Source organism: Hippopotamus amphibius, chromosome 4 (genome assembly GCF_030028045.1).
Source record: "Hippopotamus amphibius kiboko isolate mHipAmp2 chromosome 4, mHipAmp2.hap2, whole genome shotgun sequence".
Classification (NCBI taxonomy): Eukaryota; Metazoa; Chordata; class Mammalia; order Artiodactyla; family Hippopotamidae; genus Hippopotamus; species Hippopotamus amphibius.
In genome coordinates this window covers 107,986,042-108,000,694 of record NC_080189.1, presented here as the reverse complement: position 1 = coordinate 108,000,694, position 14,653 = coordinate 107,986,042, and the positions used below count along the sequence as shown (strand labels likewise).

Here is a 14,653-nt window from a genome sequence, read left to right as displayed (position 1 = left end):
TTTTAAAAACCAGACCCTTCAAGGGGTGATTGATGCACAGGAAACCCCCGCTTCCATGCACAGGCCTCAGAGCTCTGACAAGCACCTCTGGCCGCGAAGCACCATCACCTACCCAATACCCAGGAACACGGCCTGGCGCCCACCGCGGTGGACGACCTGGTAGAGGCCAGCCCGCCCCCCAGGCTGCCCCTGACCCAGCACGCAGCCCTCGAGGCAGAACCAGTCCCACCTTTCCGCCTGGCTGTTCTCCCTTGTGTGACGCGAGCGGGTGCGTGTTTATCCTTACTCCCCGATTTGATGTGTCCAGTTGGGGTGGTTATGAGGGAAGGGACTCGAACAGTCACGCACAGGATTTCCTGGGAAGGAACGTCTTCACGTCCTCTGGGTGATTTCTGGGAGGTGGCATTGCTGAGTCGCAGGAACTTGGTCTGTTTAACTTTATAAAAAGTGACCAGACTCTCCGCCCGCGTGCGTGCGGTTCTGGACGCGCCCAGTGCCGTGTGAAAGGTCCGGTCTTCTGCATCCTTGCCAGCACTTGGTACTGTCGGTTTTGTATGTTTTCAGCTGTTCTAATGCATGTAGAGGCTCCTCACAGTGGCTTTAACCTGCGTTTCCTGACAACTCGTGATTTGCCCTCCTGTCTTTTCTTTAGCAGTGTCTGCTCAAACCTTTTGTCTGTTTTTATCGGGTTATTCATTTTCCTATTGCTGAGCTGAGAGCACTTTATCTTGGACACCAGTCCTGTGCTGGATATGTGACCTGCAAGTACTTTCTCCTTCTGTGACTTGCCTTTCCATTCTCTTAAAAGTGTGTCTCGAAAGCACAAGTTACTAATTGAGATGAAGTCCAATGGACGCAAGTCACGTTTTAAGGTGGGTCTGTGCCGAAAGCTCTTCCAGGCACTCGAGTTCACACAGAATCATTTTGGCGGATTATAAAAATTGAAGCAGAACATTTGTTTATTACCTACACCAGAAAAGCATGAAGGCATTTCATTAATCCGACGTAAAACCACTCATTACTCTACCAGTACACGTTTATGAAGCCCCGTTAACTGCCTGCAGTGGGAGAGAAACGACATCAACCTGCTAGGACTGTCACTCGTGTCCCTAAGGAGCACGGGGGTCTCTAAGGGGGACGAAGGTCTCTAGCCAGGGCCAGGGTCTCTAACCAGGGCCAGGGTCCCGAATTCAGGAGGAGGTCCCCTAACCAGCAGGAGGTCCCCTCGCCAGGAGGAGGTCCCCTAACCAGGACAAATGTCTCTAACCCGGGGAAGCACCTCCCGCTATCTCCCTCTTGCTACTTCACACACTGAGGTTTCCGAGCGCCGCCTGTGTGCCGGGCACAGAGCTGGGGCTGGTCCAGGCCCTCCTGAGGACACACGTGGAGGCTGTGTGACAAGTGCTCAGAGGGAGGCTTCTCTAAAACGTGACAGTGTCCCCAATCTGCCAATCTCAGCTTAAAGACCCACCCAGCACCGCCACCCACCCGTTCCCTCAGGGCGGGAGCGGGTGTCGACTGTCCCCAGCACCCCAGCCTGACGACCGCCACATCCAGTCCCCCTCGATCTCACGATCCACCCTGACCCCACGACGGTCACCAATGCACAGGCCCTACCCAAGGGCCCTGCCTCCCGCCCAGCCCAGCCCCCGGCCCGCTCCCCATGCACATTGTTCCCAGGTGGTCTCCAGCACTGGCGGTGGGACCCTCGAGGGGCGTCAGGAAGCAGGGCTGTAGCCGCCTCCTTACAGAACTCAGACATCCGCCGGGCGGGCAGGGTTCCGTTTCTCATTGTGTTTATAGGCTATTTCACTCGTCCCGCATGTGAGTAGCTACGTTTACACACACACCCTCGCACACGCGGGGTCCCTCTCCTCCCACAGACCTGCAGCCCAGGCTGCAACCCTAACCCTAACCAGTCTCTGGTCAGGCTGCTGCCCAAGCTTTTGGCAGAGGCCGCGTCTACGCGGTCACCTGACCCCTGCCGGAAGCTGTGGCCGTTTGTGCGGTGCGAGCATCCTCGTCCGGCCAGACGGCCCTCAACCCAGCACCGCAGGCCTGGCAGCTCCGCAGCAGCACACGCTGACTCCTCGCAGCCTGAGGCCGGCGACCGAGACGAGGCCAACAGGCTCTGCATCCTCACCTGGGGGGGAGTGGCGGCTGCTTTATCAGGGTGCTCATCCCGTCCCGGGGGCCTCCCAGAGGCCCACCTCCTATCCCATCACGTGGGGGTGAGGGTTCCGCTCATGGATCTGGCAGACACAGACACTGCCTCACACTCCCGTGTATAGGAGGAGCCAGCGTGATGCGAGCGCGCGATGATGTGAGCGCGCGATGATGAGAGCGCGGTCACGCAGAGGCCAGCGAGGCGGCTGCGGGTGGGGAGGGGGGCCCGGAGGGCAGGTGCAGACAGGGGAGAAAGGCTGCGAAACGTGGGTCTGCAAAGCTGGAAGAAAACCTGAATAGTTTTGCTTTGGAAAATAGAATCCCGATGGCAAAATAACTATTAAAATAACTTCAAAATCATGTGTGCTCTGTCAAGGGAAGAAAGATTTAGAAACTCACCTTGGTGCTTAATTAGGACAATTAAAGTCCATCAGAGGCCAGGGAATGCACGAGAGATCCGTATCATTAAAGAATCCCTCTTAAAAACATACTCTTCCTCATCAGGGCAAATATCTTTTTAAAAAAATTATACGCAGGGAGAGAATAAGATAAACCGCCCTTGAAATTTCTCCATTCTCATTTGGCGAGAGATAAATCCTCCAGCTCCACCGTAAAGAGAGTATGAGTGGATTCTCCTCTCCTCGCCCTGGGAAGGACTGTAATTACAGGGACCATATTTTCTGAACCAAACATCAGGACAGCTGACCTGACAAGTACACGTGTATTTATAAAGACAATGGGGTGAGATATTTGAAATGGAAAATGGCCCATGAAGGCTGTACTGAGCAGTTCTGACACAGACATAATTTGGTTTTGAGGCCTTCTTCATGATGTCATTGATACAGCATTTCTTTGTGGAGGTTTGAAATGTAAAGTTGTTGCTGAAAGTGTTTCCTCATAGCCCAACCGAGACACGAGACAGGCAGCAGGGTCTGATTTTAAAGGAGTCAATGCAGCTGAGTCAAAAATAACCATCCTTCTCTGTCTTAGTAAAGAGAGTCAAGGCAACATAGTATATAATGTTCAAATTAGCATTTTAATATGGCCATAAAATGTGTCAGCATATTGTACATGAAATTGCCTTTTTCACATTCGGTCCACTGAGTATTGGGGTTTATCCCACTTTAAGCAAATCTGATGTTAAATTTTAAAAACTACACATTAAGGAGTGATTGCTCTCCATTGCACGAACCTTTCTCCACGAGGCTGATGGGAGGTGGGGTCTCCTGTCACCTAAGCTTTTGTGTGAGTATCTGCAGAGTGAGGGGAGGAGAGGAAACAGGAGGCAAGGATGCATGGCCCATGGAGGCCCTGTGCGCGCAGACACAGGGCCCGAGGCTGCAGTGTGGGGCCGAGCAGAGAGGACGCTGGACTCTTCAGGAAGGCGGCGATGAGGCCCTTGCGACGGGCAGGAACCCTGAGCACAGGGGCAGCCCCTCCGGGTGCCGGGCGGGGCAGGGTCGCTCCTGAGGATCACACTGCTGGCAGAGCCGTGTTGGGGGCCATGTGCTGGGGGGCCTCCTGGAGGCGGGGTCAGCTCAGATGCCGTAACAGGTGCCCCAAACACGCTCAGACAGCCATGGTCATGGTCTCCGGTCGTGGAGGCCGGAGCCTGAGGCCAGGGAGTCGGCTAGGCGGGTCCTCCTGAGGCCTCTCTGCTGGGCATGGACGCTGTCCCCTCCCCAGCGGGGCTGACCTCTGGGCTCCCTTTCCTGCTCTGCTTCCATAATCAATAACAACATGCAGTCAGTTAATACCAAAAGGCAAAGAAGCTAATTTCACAGATTTGCCATTAAATCAGGGAAGACATGGTCTGCGTGAGACCCCAGAGGCTCGTGTCCGGGGACTTTTACTCACTTACCAGCAGTTCACTGTGGCCTGAAGATTCATGGCAACTGCAGGTTGGAGCCAAAACGTGTGCTGTGCAGATGGGATGCAATTGCGGGAAATCTGAATGTAGATATATGCCGTTCTTCTACGGAGACTTGCAGACATCCAGACAGATAGGTGTGTAAGCAGATATATAGATATGTACACATCAGAGACAGAGCAGAGACCCAGGGGGCCGCGTGGTGCCCCTCTGAGCATGGCTGATGCCGGGTGTCTCCCATCCCAGCTGGAAGGGGCCTCGCGGTCACAGCACCAAAAAGAGTCTGGCCCGAGAAGTCATCTCAAAGCTGGGCGCACCCGTCCTCACTGAAGGCGTCAAGATCTCTCTAGATTTGGGTTTAGAGGGAGCACTCATACTTGAGGTTGATTTCCACAACTCTGAGTCCTCCTGGTTGTTCATCTTCTGCAGCAAAGCTGAGTCCTTGTCTTCCTAAATTTATTTTTTATTTCCGTTGCCAGAAAATTACTCTCTATTTTATAGTTTTCATTGGTTTTATTTCATTCAGGCAAAATGTGTTGTTTAGGGTAAAAGAGATCTGAGATCTCCTGGGAAATCACGAGATGCAATCTCTTCTTAAGAAAAGGAATTGACCCTTCTCAGGCACTGAAAAGATCCTATTTTTCCTGAAGTCTCGAGCTTTCGTTTTACCCAAAGTAAAAGGTTAAATAGGTACATGTTGCAGGGAGGCAAGAAAGGGCTGCTGGGGTGGGGGGTCTTTTTGCTTCCCACTGTGTCCTGCATTCACCTTGAGATTCATCCTGTCGAGTGTCACCTCCTCCAAAGGACCTCCCGGCCGATGTTGTTTGTTAGACTCGCTGCAGGTGGAGGTGGGCAGTGGGGGGGTACCCTCATCCTGTTGCCGTGGGAAATTAGGGCAGGATATTTACAGGGTCTGGACCTGGGATGGGCGACCTTAAAGCAGATTTGTGGGCAGAAAATGGGCGGGGAGGAGGCAGAGCTCAGGACACAGCTTCTTGCTGGTGGGCCCCTCAGGGTGATGGTCTGGAAGCAGTCTCGACGAGAAGCTGCTGCAGTTGATGAGTCAGCTGTTCACTTGGTTCCAGGCTTGGGGTTCCCTGGAGAAACAGTGACGCTGGCCTGTCCTGGCCCCAGCGTTGTTTCACGGAGGTTGGGAGTGAGGAGGGCTGCTTTTCTCAGCAGTGGACACAGCCTGAGAAGTCCTCCAAGCTTTCTCTCCGAACAGGCCGCTGGGGAAACTAGATAAAAGGTGTGTTTCACTGCTGTGAATATTTGGTTGTGCATGAAATTATACAGTTATTTCAGCTCCATTGTTACTTTGCCAGGAAAAGGTATACAAATAATTACAGTAAAATTATGTGTTCTGAATGTCCTATTAGGAATGAAAATTTACAGCCACTCTTTTATGAATGAGCTGGTCAACTTTTGAACCAGTACAATCCTTTAAGTGACACATATTAAAGAAAAAAGAAACTTTTAGCACAAGATTACGTGTTATTTCATTTGCACTCACGTAATACATGTTTGTGTGGTGGTGGTTGAGAAGGGGAATAGTTTCCGTATACAAATATTGCTTCCTTTTGGTAAATTCTGTAATTGGATGAACTAGAAATAGATTTGTATCCACTAAGCAACTCAGACATCAACAATCATAAATGATTTGATTCCCTAAACAATTGTAGTCAGAATATTAACTTTCAAAGTATTAGCAATGCCAATAAAAAAGCTTTTCTGATGCTATGAAAAAATTGGATCCAACACATTAAACTTTTTCAGGGAACAAAAAGGCAAACCCCAAACATAGTGTTAGCTTTGATCAGAGCTTAACTCTCCATTTAACAATGTCAAACAGTTTTTATCTAATCATTATTGTTCAACCATCGCTTCTGTTTCCTTTTATAAAAGGATTTTTGTTTTTGTTTTTGTTTCTGTCCACTTAGCTGGTTAGTCCAGACACACAAGTCACTCAGTATTCTCAAATTCCGGGTTAGCTGGCGCCCTAGGTTAGTAAATCTCTATTTCCTAATTACTTTGCTTATCACAGTCATTATAAATTAACATTTTAAATTCAGAGAGTGACTATTTGCAAATACATATCAAACGATTAAACTTCTTCCAGGTGGCGAGTGACTTGCATCTGGCACAGAACAGTGAAGCATCTGGTCCTTAGCCAGCCGCCCCTTCTCACCTGCAGCCCCTGCTCACAAGCATCTGTCAGCTGCTTGTCCGTGGGAGCAGCAGGCAGAGTTTGTGTGTAAAGGAACGGTACCTGTGAAAATCACATAGTGCTGGGACCGTGGAGTCACTCTGTCCACGAAGGGAAAAAAGCCCTTGAAGATTTGATTCCAGTGCTGGGTTTTGTCAGCAAAGCTGTGACGTGACTGAACTCATTTAGGACTTTCTCTGGTCGATATGAAAACGACAACATGGAGCACCCACGTTCCTGCAGAATTTTAGGAGACAGGAAGGAATTGCTCTTGAATCTTGCCCTTACAAGGGTCTCATCTCTTCTCTTTTTTAAAAAAGTGTGACAAAATACACAGAACATAAAATTTCCCATCTTCACCACTTACACTCAGTGGCATTAAGTGCGTTCGCAGCTGTGCATCCGTCACTACCACCCGTCTTTCATCTTCCCAGACTGAACCTCTGCCCCCACTGCACGTGCTCCCCTTCAGCACCTGGCTACTATCATTCTCTGTCTCTGTGATTTTGACTATTACAAGTATCTCGTATAAGTGTAATTGTTCAGTAATTTTCCCTACTGTGGCTGACTTATTGTACTTAGAAAAGTGTTTTCAGGGATCATCCTTGTTGTAGCAGGTGTCAGAATTTCCTTTTTAAGGAATTACATTCCACTGTGTTATATACAGCATCTTGTTTATCTCTTCATCGGTTGATGGGCACTAGGGTTGCTTCCAACTTTTGGCAGTTATAAGCAATACTGCTGTGAAAATGATTGTACAAATATGTCATAGCGTCCTTGATCTCAGTTCTACTGAGTTGTATCTTATTTGGAGAAATGTCTATTCAGGTCCTTTGGACAAAGGTTCTTTCTTTTAGGGGGATTTTTTTTTTTTTTTTTTTTTTGGTGTTTACTTGTAGGAGTTCTTTATATATTCTGGATATGAACCCCTTATCACATCTATGATTTTCAGATATTTTCTCCCATTCTGTGGATTTCTTTTCACTCTTTTGATTGTGTCTTTTGATGCACAAAAGATTTTCATTTTGGTTACTTTCAGTCTATTTTTTTTTCTTTTGTCTCCTATGCTTTTAGGGTCATATCTAAGAAATCATTGCCAAATCCAGCATCTTGAAGATTTTCCCTTGTGTTTTCTTCCAAGAGTATAATAGCTTTAGCTCTTACATTTATGTCATTAATCCATTGTGAGTTAGTTTTCACATATGGTGTTAGGTAAGGATCCAGCTTCCGTCTTTGGCATGTTAATATCCAGTTTTCCCAGCACCACTTGTTGAATAGACACTCATTTCCTCCACTGAATAGTCTTGACACCCTTTTCAAAAATAATGTGACCACATATATGATGGCTTATTTCTGGGCTCTCTGTTCCGTTCCACAGGTCTGTATATCTGTCTTTATGCCAGTCTGCACTGTTTTGATTATTGTAGCTTTGTAGTAAGTTTTGAAACAAGTAAATGTGAGACTTCCACCTGTGTTCTTTTTCAAGATTGTTTTGAATATTCAGAATCCTCTGAGATTCCATATGAATTTTTGGATGGATTATTCTATTTACATGGAAAATGTCACTGAGATTTCGATAGGAACTGCACTGTCTTTCAACCACTTTGGGTAGCATTAACATCTTAACAATATTAAGTCTTCCAATCCACAAACATGGATGTCTTTCCATTTATTGCACCTTCTTTAATTTCTTTCTGCAATGTTTTGTAGTTTTCAATGTTCTGTAGTTTTCAGCGTACAAGTCTTTGCCTCCTTGATTAAGTCTGTTCCTATGTGTTTTATTCTGTTTGCTGCTATTGTAAATTGAATTGCTTTCTCAATATCCTTTCGGATTGTTCATTGTTAGTTTTATAGAAAAGCTTTTCACGTTTCACCACTGAGCACAATGTTAGCTGTGAGCTTTTCACAAATGGCCTTTGTTAGTTGTTGTACTTTCCTTTTATTCCTGGTTTGTTGAGTGTTTTTGTCACAAAAAGGTTTTGAATTTTGTTAAATAATTATTCTGCACCAATTGAAAAGCATGTTGGATTTTTACCCCTTTATTTTGTTCATGGGGTGTATTTCACCAGTTGCTTTCACTGTGGACTCATCCCTGCAATCCAGTTAAAATCCCACTTGGTTGTGGCATCTCATTCTCTTAATGTGCTGTTGAATTATGTTCTCCAGTATTTTGTGGAGAATTTTTGCATATATCATAAGGGGTATTGGTCTATAGTTTTCTTTCCTTGTAGTCTTTATCTGGTTTTGGTGTCAGGGTAATAGTGGCCTCATGTAAGTTAAGAAATGTCCCCTCCTCTTCAATTTTTTGCAAGAGTTTGAGAAGAATTGCTATTATTTCTTTTTTCAATGTTTGGTAGAATTCACCAATGACACCATTTGGTCCTGGGCTTTTCTTTGTTATAAGTTTTTTGGCTAGTGATTTAATCTCCTTACTAATTATAAGTCTGCTCACATTTTGTATTTCTTCATAATTCAGTCTTGTTATGTGTTTCTAGGAATTTTTCCATTTCATATAGATTATCCAAATTGTGTATAATTGTTCTTAGCTTTTTGTTTATAATCCCCTTTATTTCTATAAAATGAGTAGTAATATTCCCTTTTATTTCTGATTTTAATTATTTCAGTCTTCTCTTTTTTCTTAGTCTAGTTAAAAATTTGTCAATTTTGTTGATCTTTTAAAAAAACCAACTCTTGCTTTTATTGATTTTCTCTATAAATTTTACCTTCTCTGTTTTACCTCTACTCAAATCCTTATTATTTCTTTCCTTCTGCTAGCTTTGAATTGAGTTTATTCTCTTTTCTCTGTTCCTTAAGGTGTAAAGTTAGACTGTTGGTTTGAGATCTTTCTCTTTTTTTTTTTTTAATGTACATGTTTGCAGTTGTAAGTTTCCTTCTTAACACTGCTTTCTCAGCATCCCATACATTTTGGTATGTTATGTTTTTATTTTCATTTACCTCAAAATAATTTCTAACTTCCGTTGTGATTTTTTCCTCTCACCTATTGGTTGTTTTAGAGTATGTTGTTTAATTTCTACATATTTGTGGATTTTATAGTTTCCATCTGCTGTTGACTTCTAGTTTCATTCTCTTGTGATCAAAAAAAGATATTTTACATGATTTCAATCTCTTAAATTTGATAATATTTGTTTTGTGGTCATTTTGGGAGAGTGTTCCATGTGTACCTGAGAAAAACGTGTGCTTTGGTATTGTTGGGTGGGGTGTTCTGTAATGTCTGTTAGGTCCAGTTGATCTGTAGTGCTATTCTGGGCCTCTGTTTCCTTATTGATCTTCTGTCTGGATGTTCTATCCATTATTGAAAATGGAGTATCAAAGTCTCACACTATTATTGTAGAGCTGCCTATCCCTCCCTTCAATTCTGTCAATGTTTCCTTCCTATATTTAGGAGCTCTGAGGTTTAGTGCATGTATGTTTATAATTATTATATCTTCTTGGTAAATTGACCCTTTACCGTCATATGGTGTCCTTCTTTGTCTCATAACCTTTTTTACTTAAGGTGTATTTTGTTTGGGATTAGTATAGCTACCCCTGATCTCTTTTGGTCACAATTGACATGGAATATTCTTTTCAACTCATTCACTTTCAGCTCATTTTTGTCCTTGCATCTACAGTGAGTCCCTTATAGACAGCATTTAATTGGATCCTGTTTTTTTATCCATTTTGCCACTCTATATCTTTGGGGAGTTTAATCTGTTCACATTTAAAGTAAGAACTGACAGGGAAGGACTTATTTCTGTCATTTTGCTATTTGCTTTTTTGTATGTCTTATAGTTTTTTTTTCTTTCCTCATTTCCTACCTTACTGCATTCCTTTGTGTTTAGTTGATTTTTCAGAGTGACAAGTTTTTATTCCCTTCTCACTTTCTTTGGTGTATATTTTATAAATACTTTCTTTGTGGTTACCATGGGAATCACATAAAACATCCAGAAGTCATAACAGTCTATTTTAAACTAACAACTTAACTCCAATGTCATGCAAAAACTCTACTCTTCTATCATTTCACCCTCCACACTTTGCTATTGATGTCACAAATTACACCTTTATTCTTTGTGTACCCATTAAGGTCCATTAAATCCTGTAAAAGAATGAAAAGTGGAGATAACAAACCAAAATTACATACTACTGAGCTTTACATTTGCCCATGTACTTCTGTTTACTGGAGGACTTTATACTTTTGCATGGTTTTGAGTTACGGTCTAGCATCTTTTATTTCAACTTGAGGAACTCCTTTCAGCATTTATTGTAGGGCAGACCTGTCAGTAAAAAACTCTCTCAGCTTTTGTGTATCTGGGAATGTCTTAGTTTCTCCCTCATTTTTGAAGGACAGTTTTGCTGGATATAGAAGTATTGGCAGTTGTCCTGGTTCAGGTGAGACAGGGATCAGCCGTTTCCAGCCAGGCTAGAGTGTCACAAGCATGTTCTGCTCTTCTCCTTCTGTCAGAAGAGGAACCTGGAATTGAGTGGCTTCTTCCCATCCCCCACCGTGCTGCATGGGGAGGGATAGGACACAAGTGAGCAATACACTGCAAAATTCCTATGGCTGTGAGCGTGGCTCTTCTTGAATGAGCCTTTGCTTGGCTGCTGTGGCCCCTGCCTGGTCTCTGCAGGTCCACAGAGCTAGTCCAGTTGGTCCATTGTTGCTAAGTCAGTGTTTCTGCAGGAAAGAAGCAAGGGCTCAGAGCTTTGTGCTCCCCCATCTTGCTGATGTTGCTCCTCCAAGGTAAGAAGCCAAGGTGGTACAAACAGTAGTTCTCAAAGTGGGGCTCGGACCAGCAATGCCAGCGTCACCCAGACTTCCAGAAATGAAGGTTCTCAGATCATCCCCCCACCCCAGCCCTGTTGAGTCAGATGCTCAGGCTAATGTTTGAGGGCCACTGCCATCAACTTTGGTTTCTTAGAAGTTCGTTCATCTGAGACAAAGAACTAGACAGGTACGGAGAGAGGGAAAGCAGACCTTTTCCCCCTCAATTATTCAGACACAGGCACAGACATGATTTCTGTGTAACCACAGACTTAGGTTTCTAGTAGGTGTCACAAGGGAACGGTGCTTTCACATCTATCATCTCCCCGGATTTGCTAAGTCATCATGCCACCAGACTTCAGCAGCTGAAAAGCTATCATCACACATTAAAGCAAACTTTGTTGTCTGACAGAGGCAGAGATCCTGCCTTTGAAGCAGGTTCTTGTCTGCCTGCAGGCCAGGCACCTGCCTCTAACAGCCAGGGGACAGCCCTTGGCAGGGAGCCAGGGCCTCAGCTGGCCCATTGTCTGCGAATCCAGGTTTCTTGTTTCATCCTCATTTCCATGCACCTGTCCTTTAACAAACAGTTGAGATCATCTGTGACCTCTCTCTGAAAAATAAAAATCCAGAGTCATTCTCCTCTAGAAGTCTGTAGGCAAATGGCCTAAATCACCCATCATCTCACCTGTGACCAAGAAGAGCACTGATTCTGCCGCGTGTCCTCCGTAGTGACCGCACGTCCCGTTGGGCTGTTCATCCACGTCTGCCACACCCCTCCTTGTGCACGCATGCCCCCACCCCATCAGGCTCGCCCCCTCCTGGCATAATCGCGGCTCCCAGCCTGCAGGTGGACCTAGGAGGCCACTCTGTTTCCGCTCAGACTGTGGACCTCCTGTGGCCTCGTGAGCGGTGAGGGTCCATGTCACTACCAAGAAGGCCAGTAAGAGCCCCGGTTGCTTTTCTCCTTCCCTAGAGGATGGCCGTTCCCAAGCACCCCGGGTTTCATGTGCATTGCCGTCCTTCACGCAGGAAGGGTGGGGACGGCATTTACCTACCTCATTTCGTGAAGTGTCTTATGTAATCTTACCAGGTGTTACCTGAAAAGAAGTGTCTATCCTGAACTCTTTCCAGAAAATACTAGTTAAATAAAGTTACACAGGCTAGTCTTTCTTTTCACTATAGGCGTTCTCAAAGCCTTAATTAAGAAAATGTTGTGACTGTCCAAGAGGTGAGAATATAATCATTTTCCAAATTTCATTTGAATACAAGTCTTTTCCTTCCTGCTTTTCTGGAACAGTGTCACGAGAACACGCAGCAGACGCGATGAGCCCCACCCCTTTCCCTCGGCACTCAGTGGCCTCTTCTGTGGGGACGTCTGACCCTGTGTGGACTTTATCTGGGAACAGCCAGGCTAGAGGCTCAGGTATTTGGCACCCCTGACCCCGCGGCTGCCCTTGCCCGTCAGCGACTGGGGCAGAAGAGGACCCCCCACTTCCTGTCTCTCAGTGGGATGATGGGGCAGGCTCCCTGCCGTCTCCCAGGGATCCCGGGGCTGGGCCCCAGGGCCTTCCCATCCCCCCAGCAAGTCTCCTGGGAGCACCTTCAGAATAAATCTACCTGCGCTCAGATCCTCAACTCAGCATTTGCTTTTCAGGAAAAATATTTAAGACGGTGGATTCTTGTTCAGTCCCCTTTGTGATCAAATTCAAATAGGGAAGAACCAGAAATACCCAATAAAGGCAGGGTTGGAAACATGGGTCAGAGGACACACACGGGGCAGCAAGGTGCCCGCAGGCCTTGAATAGCTACTAAAGGTGTGGCCGTCGGGGGCAGAGGTTTCCCCGCCAGGTACAAGCCTCCTGCAGCGCAGACAACAGACTCAACGTCTGCTAAAGAAAAGGCTTCATTTAGGCTGCAGAAAGCAAGGTGGGCAGAGACCTTAGTAATACTTTTCCCAAGATTGTGAAAACCTTTTCATATGGGGGACAATAGATAAAAGAAGATGAAAAGCCACCAATTTTTAAGGACAGAAAAAAATGGGCTCAAAACTGAGGATGGAGCTCTGCATAGGGAGCCCCCCACTCACGATGAAGAGAGGGGCTCGTCTCTGCTCCCCTCACCCACACTCCGGCCAGAAGTTGCCTGAAAGCCTGGGCCCCGCCCACTGCCACAGCAGGCAGTCGTCACCACCAAGCGCCCTCCCTCCTGGCTCAAGTCTTCCATCAAGGTCAGCAAGACACAATTAGAATGCAGAGGCCTCCATGTCCACGCCCTAGGCTAATGGAACTCACCCAGATGTTTTCTTTGCTGCTCAGTGAAACGATGACATTATTAGAGGTTAATAGTTAGGGTTTATCTAAATGAGGGATCCGTAACGTTCTTAATTTAGCCACTGAGCACCTAATAGGAATGAAATTGGACCTGAGATTCTGACCATATTTCAATTTCGGGGGAACTACTTTGCAGGAAGCACCCAGGGCTGGGTCACTCTTTCCGCACGACACCTTTCATCTCTGCTACCCAGGGCCTGGTTGTATGTATCTCCGTGAGGCTTCTCCTTTGGGGATTCTCTTTCGCCAGGAATCTGATTTCTGCCCTAAGAATCCTTAGCTGTGGGTTTGTTGGTATGGAGGGTTAGGGGAGGAGTTAAGTGAGAAGAAACAGAGGTCACAGGAGAGGTTTGGGATAGAAGGGAAGGAAATGGGTAAGATCGTGGATAAGTGACTTTTCCTAATACTTTACTTTGGGATAAAAGAGTAGCTGAACAATGTAGATGATAAAGGACGGATGTCAGTATCTGAAGGAGCACAGGGTCCAAGTATGAAAAACGAGGGACGAAAGGACGCTCTGGCTGATAGGCGAGCATCGGGAGAGTCTGGGCAAGTGACCCGAGTGCTGCGGGATGGACCGGGTGAGGTGGCGGTGGGTCACGTACTGTCAAGGTCCCGTGATGTCACAGTCAGGGAGAGGACAGCCAGGGCCAGGCTGGGGCCGCTGGTGGGCCGAGTGGGGATTTCTGGGTGGTGAGGACTTAGGGAGCTGAGGGAGCACGGCATGGCTCCCCGAGAGTGTATCCCTGGATCACGGGGATTACATGCTTTCTGGATGCAACGTTCTCGCACGGTGGAGATACCACTCTATTTCCTGTTTGTTTTCTGTGGTTTCTTCCTGCTGTCCCTTCGTTTTTTTATCTGAAGCGTGTAGCTTCCCCGGAGGCTCCTAATTGCCTGCGCTGTGTCTGGTGGCACTTGGGGGTCACCCGGAGAGGAAGCCTGACTCACGAGGACACACAGAGCCCACGGCGTGTGTTGTGTTTCTGCGTCACAGCTCTGGGGTGGGTGCTGGATGCTTGAAATAGGGAAATGCAGTGAAAAGTTGTCCAGTAAACTGAACAGTTTGGCTCTTAGTTTCTGCGCGTGGTCGCCTTCCTCACTCCAAAAGCAACAGTTGTCATCAACTGGGATCGAAAATTGGGCCTCTAGACTCCTTAATGGTGTAGACATCAAAAGTATCTTTCTGATCTGAAACAAGAGTTAAAACCGTAACCCTCCCATTGCTGGTCATCTCTGAGGCCAGGCCACTTTGATCCATGGTCCCATGTCTCAAGAAGACATGCCACCTCCTGCTGGCCACATCCTCAAGCCTGGTGCCA

The 14,653-nt window shown here is 46.4% G+C and overlaps 1 protein-coding gene across 1 annotated transcript in view; it reads left to right on the top strand.

Annotated features, from left to right (window-relative positions):
• Nucleotides 1-14,653, top strand: part of ADARB2 (adenosine deaminase RNA specific B2 (inactive)) — a 336,404-nt gene that overhangs the window by 179,330 nt on the left and 142,421 nt on the right. The gene's annotated exons all lie outside the window — the stretch shown is intronic.